This window comes from Lepidochelys olivacea, assembly GCF_965140295.1.
Source record: "Lepidochelys olivacea isolate rLepOli2 genome assembly, chromosome: 9".
NCBI classification, from domain to species: Eukaryota; Metazoa; Chordata; order Testudines; family Cheloniidae; genus Lepidochelys; species Lepidochelys olivacea.
This window is the reverse complement of record NC_140419.1, coordinates 15307665-15314749: the sequence shown is the minus strand read 5'-3', so window position 1 is coordinate 15314749 and position 7085 is coordinate 15307665. Positions and strand designations below refer to the sequence as shown.

Here is a 7085-nt window from a genome sequence, read left to right as displayed (position 1 = left end):
CTTGCAATTGTTTTCGTTTCATCATGTTTCGGGCCTTATCTGAGCACAGGGACATCTAGGGGACACCGTGATGCAGTGCACCACTCGAATCGCATGCCTGTAGCCACACAGCAGATAACGCCCAGCACCAGGATCAGGCTGCCTTTATGTAATCCAACGCCCAAATCATCAGGGTTAACGGCAAAGTGCTGCAAATGTTACATCTGATAATACCCAAGTCTCCAGTCCCTCCAGGACCTAACTTTACACGCAGCAGGAGCAGTACCATTGAAGCCCAACCCAGACACTTTGTGTGCCTATGAACAGTCCCAATGGCTTCAATGAAACTGCTCAGACAGGCAAAGCTCCCTGAGGGGCTTGCAGGATTGGGAGCAATATTTTTACAAAATACACTGCAGTACATATATTAAAAGTATGACTGCAGCGAATGAAAACTACACTACACTTAAGGTCCATGAACAATGTATGTATTTTTCACCTCTGCCCCCCCTCCCCCCCACATGTAGAAGCTTAAAGTTGGGCAGTGACATATTGTCAAAAGAAAAGGAGTACTTGTGGCACCTTAGAGACTAACCAATTTATTTGAGCATAAGCTTTCATAAGCTGTAGCTCAGGAAAGCTTATGCTCAAATAAATTGGTTAGTCTCTAAGGTGCCACAGGTACTCCTTTTCTTTTTGCGAATACAGACTAACATGGCTGTTACTCTGAGATATATTGTCAGTTACAATAACCTCTGCTACAGGCCAGTGACTCCTCACTGACTGACAGTAGGGCAGGGAAGGTATCCTTGACTATACTTGTATTTAATTTTACAGAGCCTATAATACCAATGCACCTATGCGGTGTCAGAAATGGAGAGATCAGAATCCACTGAGAGAAGCATGAGGAGCATTAGATCTGTCTCTGTCAACTACCGAGTCGATAAATGAGAAATGAAGGATGTATGTTGGAATCCATTGCTTTGGGTCACAGAAAGGGGGTACTTTTAGGAAGGGGGTAGACCCAAGGAAGGTAGTAAATGGCCATTCAATCAGAAGAAGAGAAAAAAGCCTCAAGTGGAGACAGTTTCTTAAAAAAATGTGTGATAGGGTTAAATTTGTACATACTATAGTTTGGAATGGGCATGCTGAAAACCTAGGGAAGGAACTGTAGATTTGGGATGAAAATCTGTCCCCTTTGAAGTCAATGGCAAAACTTCCCTTGACTTCAATGGGGCCAGGAGTTTACCAAATGGCTACAGCACAAATTTTGCTTTTTACTTCAGCAGAATTTATCTCACATACAATAAAAAAAAATCCTAAACAAGTTTCTTCTTCCTTATCCTTTTCTTCCCTCAAAAATTCAAAGTGGAGGCCACCTCACTGTGTCATGCCAAGTAACAGACATGACAATGTTCAGCATGGATCTGACTAACCTCCATATCACCAATGGTTACCCTATATTTGTGCTTGTTTATGGGACCATTAAACAAATTCAAATATTTTGTTAAATGGCTTGTCTCACCATGAATAAAATACACATAAAAGAATGAACACATCCCTAATTTTAATATTTATTTTAAGATTAATTCATCAGATAAGAAAAGACATAGGAAACTGACACAATTTATGTGATGCTCCTGAAAAGAGAAGCTTTCTAAAAGAAATGGACATGAAAAATTAGATGACTAGTTTATAAGAAATGAAAAGCTCACACCTGATCCTGTTGTCATTGGAGTCAAAGATAAAAAAACATCCATTAACTCCAGTGATAGCAGGAGCAAATCCCTGAACTTTTGAGGAAACGGGGTATCAAGGACCACAACATATTTATAATTTTATATTACATCACAAAAACAGAATGTGTTTTTGAGAACTGTTTCCACATACAGTTTATTGAGCAAGTTGTATGTTAAAGGGCTATTAGGAAATGAGTCAGGAATACAGCAGCACATTAACACTGCTTTATTTAAAGAGAATCAGCAGTTCCATGGAGAATCTGTTTTTTTCCAGAAGTTCATAACTTGGTTGTAAAAAATTGCTGTGGGTTGGAAAACAACAAGCAAGGTCTCAGCTTGGGAGGGATTCTTTTTTACAAATTAGCAATTTTTTCAGTCATTTCTATATGCAAAATATATGGGACACAGTCTCTGCTGGTGCAAACTGGCCCAGCTCTACCCATTTCAATGGAACAGAGAATTTTTCCTGACATTAGAATGAAAGCCAGCCTTTGAGCAACCACTCCAAGGTATTGCCAAGGATTTTACAATGTTATATTATTTGTAATAAGAATCATGTATTTCAGTGTCCATAAAGTACACGCATATATGCACATAGGGCTGGACTCTGCAAACACACACATTAAGTTATGCATATGTGTAACTGCAGAATCTGGGGCAAAGTTCATGCACAAGAGATTCTGCACTTTGCATTGTTCCATTTGTTGGTTCTAGTTTTTATGCTGAAATGCCAAACAGTAGTCAGATACAATGGCCGTATTGTTCCCCTGAGATCCAAGCCCAGCACTGATCCTCTGTGAAGGTATTTCCCAGTTAATTGATAGAAGTGGAGTCAGCTGTCTTTGTTGCAGGATTCCCCCAACCTCCAGACCCCATGGAGACCTTTCTGAGGATATAGGGTCTTTGCTGAGGGATGAAGTGGAGGCTGGATGGCTAGGAAAGGAGGAGTGGGGGGGGTGGCAGGACTCTGTCCCTCCAGAACATACCCAGAAAAGATAATGTACTATCTATCTGGTTTGCAGGGTTCAAACCTTTTACTCATGCATGTAATCCTTATTTACATGGGACATATGCCTGCAAGCCCTTACTTGCATGAGCAATCCCTACTATCACAAGCAGTGTCCACTTTCCTTTGGCCCTTAGGGTCTGACCCAAAGCCCACTGAAGTCAACGGAAAGACTCCCACTGACTTCATTGAGCTTTGGATCAGGTCCTTAGTCCTCAAGATACCTAGAGTAGTAAGAATCCCTAATATAGAAAGGATGAATACTATCAAAACTTTTAATTTTGGCATATAATAATTAGATTAGAAGGACATCAGTCAAATTCCTTTTAAATTGACACAGTCAGAACTTACTAAATTGGGCCTTTCATAAGATGCTGAGTACATACAAAAATACTCATTTCCAAATCACAAAGGTTTAATATTAGAGACAAATAAAAAGAAGAAAAAATCAAAAGCATTAGATATGGTTAATTTTATATCAGTTTTGATACAGTTGAGTCAGCTGACATTCACATTAATCAACTCATTTTTCCTTCTTTTGATTTAATTTGATTATTCAGAAGCTCCTCTTCATCAAAATCATAAAATACTTTTTAACATCCTTAAGGCAAAGCTTATTAAATTTATTAATGCGGCAGTATTTGTGATGGCCAAAGTAAGTATTTATAATTATTTTTATCATGCCTAAAGGTGGCACAGGTGATTTACTGAGCAATTAGATCTTTGGCTTAAAGAGGCAGATTTAAATATGATGTGACTAAGGTGCCAGCAAAAAAGTAGGGAATAATGGCGTGAGAAGGGTGAGCTAGCAGTAAGATTGTGTGACTCCGTTTAAGAATGTGCACACCTGCAGGGTCAATGACACATTGCTTTTCTTTTTATTATTATAGTCATATTTCTAGGAAGCATTTTAGAAGAAGTACCGCGTCAGGAGACATGAGGAAAGGCAGCTCCAGTTTGCCAGATCGGGAAGCTTGACTGAGAACTCAACTGAGCCTACAAATCCTAACAAATAGAAATGGTTTTCCTTCTAGCTGGAGCTGAGTTAGATACGTCTGGGAAAATATGTATTTTACCATCAATCTTAATGGCTACAAAACACATCCAGGTAGGAAGTATCTAGAGTGATTAGACAGCAAGTGTGAAAAACTGGGATGGGGGTGGGGAGTAATAGGAGCCCATATAAGAAAAAGAACCCAAAATCAGGACTGTCCCTATAAAATCAGGACATCTGGTCACCCTGGAAGTATCAGAGGGGTAGCCATGTTAGTCTGTATCCCAAAAACTTTAAGCTTTTGTGGCTTAAAAAAAACCCTTTTCCGTGCATCTGAAGAAATGTTTTTTTTTAACCCAGGAAAGCTTATGCCCAGATAGATCTGTTAGTCTTTAAGGTGCCAGGGACTCCTTGCTATTTTTGTCAGGTAAGAGTCCCTCAGGATCTACAGTTTCCAAGTTGGGGCCCCCATCCCGCACGCCCTCCTGGGGCACAGCAAGGGCAACGCTCCCATCACAGGCAGACATGGAAAGGACAGCGCCTGATTCCCTTCTCGCTCAGGCTGGCTTTAAAGGGACTTCGTTTAGGGCCGTGTGACTCCTCCCCTCGTGGACACTGATGTCATGTCTTAGGGGCGCCGTGACCTGCCAGGCTCGGGTAGGGGGCAGCGGGGCGGGGCCCATGGTCAAGAGGGGCCCAGTGGCCGGCAGCTGCAGTGTCGGGGCGCTGGCGATGGGCGGAGCTCTGGGGACCAGGGCGGGGTTCCTAAGGCGCCGGCCTTGAGAGGAGCCTCTGGGACAGTGGCCGGGCAACGGCAGCTACATCCGGGTCTCTCTCACTCTCCGGCTTGCCGTTGGACTCATTTGAAAACCGCCATCAGCCAATCAGAGCCCAGGTGAGCTCAGTCCCTGTGATCTATGTTTGGGCGAGAGGAGCGGCAGAATAGCTCCCTTTCATTCACACACCTAGGGATGAGGGAATCCCGGCCGGCCAATGGGAGATCGCTTTGCAACGAGCAGCACGGACAACGCCCAATGCCCGAAGGCAGGACAACAAGCCCTTTTCAAAGAGCGAAGTGAGGGGGGGCGGATCCTCGTGATGCCAATCCCGAGAAGGTCTAATGGGAAACCGGCTTTCATAGGGACGCCTGCGCCGACGCCGCCTGGCAACCAATGGGCGGCTCGCTTAGAGCAGCGGCTCGCTTTTTGAATTGGGGTCGGCGGCGGCCGCTCATGGTGCCTGGGAGACTGTGCCGGTTGCGGGTTTGGCGGTGAGGTGCGGTCAGGGCCGGGGACGCCGGGCCGGGCGGTGCGAGAGGAGAAGGAAGGGGGCCGGGCGGGGGCTGAGCCTGAAACCTGCCGACGCCCGGGCCGCGCAGCGCACAGCCTGCTGCCGCCGGCTCCTCTCTCCCAGCGGTGTCGGCGCTAGCCCCGCGGCGAGCGGGTTTGTGTCGCTCGCGGCAGCCCTTCAAAGCCAGCAACGCACCTGGGCCTGGAAGGGACGCGGTCAGCTTCCGCCACTCGCCCTGAGCGCAGCCCCTGCCTGGGAGCGCACCTGCCGGGAGGCCTCCCTGCCAGGCGGGTGGCTTCACAAAGCCTCCCTGACGAATACCGTCTCTGCCCCTCGGGGCTCTTTGCAAGCGCCCCGCGAGCGGGGAAGCTGGCCAGTGCCCTGGGAGGTACCGAAAGTGCTGTCAAATACCCGACATTAGCCAAGCGGGTCCCCAAAGCGGGCTTATAGCAATATTAGCTGTTCGTTTTTAACCATAGTAATTGTGGCTGGCGGGGGCGGAGTGTGTGTGTGTTTGTGTATATATACTCCGCATGTTGGCAGCTTTATTTTTCTTGTAACCTTAGATATGTACTCCTGCTATCTTGTGACCAGAATTTCAGGGCTGTTTCAAGCCATGATCGTTAGACTCTCAAAACATAGAATGAGACTTTTTTTTTATAAATTATTGCAAAAATTATTCAGAAAAGAGAGAGCTTTAAAATGGAGATGCACAGGGTGTAGCTTTTATTAAGTGGGCAAAGACCCCTGCTACTGTACTTGCTTGTATTGGTATACCTTTTAAATGTTTACACTTGTAAGCATGTTACTAGGGCCAGGACTCCATGTGACTATTAATGGCAGATTGACCTCCCTCCACTATTGTTTTAAATACTGCTTTAATAGACTTTTTGTTCTGCATTTCTAATTCAAGGACATCACATCTTCCTCTTTACTTGATACTTTGTTTAACTTGTAAAAAGAAAAGGAGTACTTGTGGCACCTTAGAGACTAACCAATTTATTAGAGCATAAGCTTTCGTGAGCTACAGCTCACTTCATCAGCATCTGATGAAGTGAGCTGTAGCTCACGAAAGCTTATGCTCTAATAAATTGGTTAGTCTCTAAGGTGCCACAAGTACTCCTTTTCTTTTTGCGAATACAGACTAACACGGCTGTTACTCTGAAACCTGTTTAACTTGTGTAATTCTTGCCTACCATACTGTGGTATGTCAGGGCACTTAAAGTTTGTAAAATGTTTAGGACCTTTGTGCAAGAATAGTGTCCTCTGAACTGTAGAGGGAATTCCTTCTTCTGGCTATTTACAAGAACTATAGTAAAAAGCAGAATTATCAGACACACAGAAAAACATGATTTGTTGGGGGAAAAGTAAACTGCTTTTGTAATGGGAAGTCAGGCCTCAGTCTATTAGAATTCTTTGTGGATATTAACAAGCATGTGAATAAGGGTGGTCTTCATAAAGTGTACTTGGATTTTCAGAAAGCTTTTGACAAAGTCCCTCATCAAAGGCTTTTAAGGAAACTAAGTAGTTATGGGATAACAGGGAAGGTCCTCTCATGGATCAGTAACTGCCTAAAAGATAGGAAACAAAGGGTAGGAATAAATGGTCAGATTTCACAATGAAGAGTGGTTTTCCAGTGAGGTTTTCCAGGGATCTGTACTGGGATCTGTGCTATTCAACATATTCACTAATGATCTGGAAAAGGGAGTGAACAGTAAACTGGTAAAGTTGCAGATAAGTAAGTCCAAGGCTGACTGTCAAGAGTTGCAGTGGGATCTCTCAAAACTGGGTGACTGGACAATGATACATTCAGAGTAATGCTTGTTGGGGGCGGGGGGACATAATCCCAACTACCCATATATAATGGTGGGTCTAAATTACCTGTTACCATTCAAGAAAGAGTTCTTGGCGTCATTGTGGATAGTTCTCTGAAAACTTTTCTCCGTGCACAGTAGCTGTCAAAAAGGCTAAGAGAATGTTAGGAACTATTAAGAAAGGGATAGAAAAATGAGACAAATATAATGCCACTGTATAAATTTATGTTGCTCCCACACTTTGAATACTGTGTTCCATTCTG

General features: G+C 44.0%; 1 protein-coding gene across 7 annotated transcripts in view; it reads left to right on the top strand.

The window, feature by feature from the left end:
- Positions 1–4594: 4594 nt before the first annotated feature.
- Positions 4595–7085, top strand: part of ECT2 (epithelial cell transforming 2) — a 54943-nt gene continuing 52452 nt past the window's right edge. For 4 of the 7 annotated variants that reach the window (XM_084640186.1, XM_084640180.1, XM_084640185.1 and 1 more), the window contains exon 1: positions 4840–4993. The gene's annotated coding sequence lies outside the window, so the exon portion shown is untranslated. The other 3 variants (XM_084640184.1, XM_084640183.1, XM_084640182.1) reach the window with 3 other exon arrangements.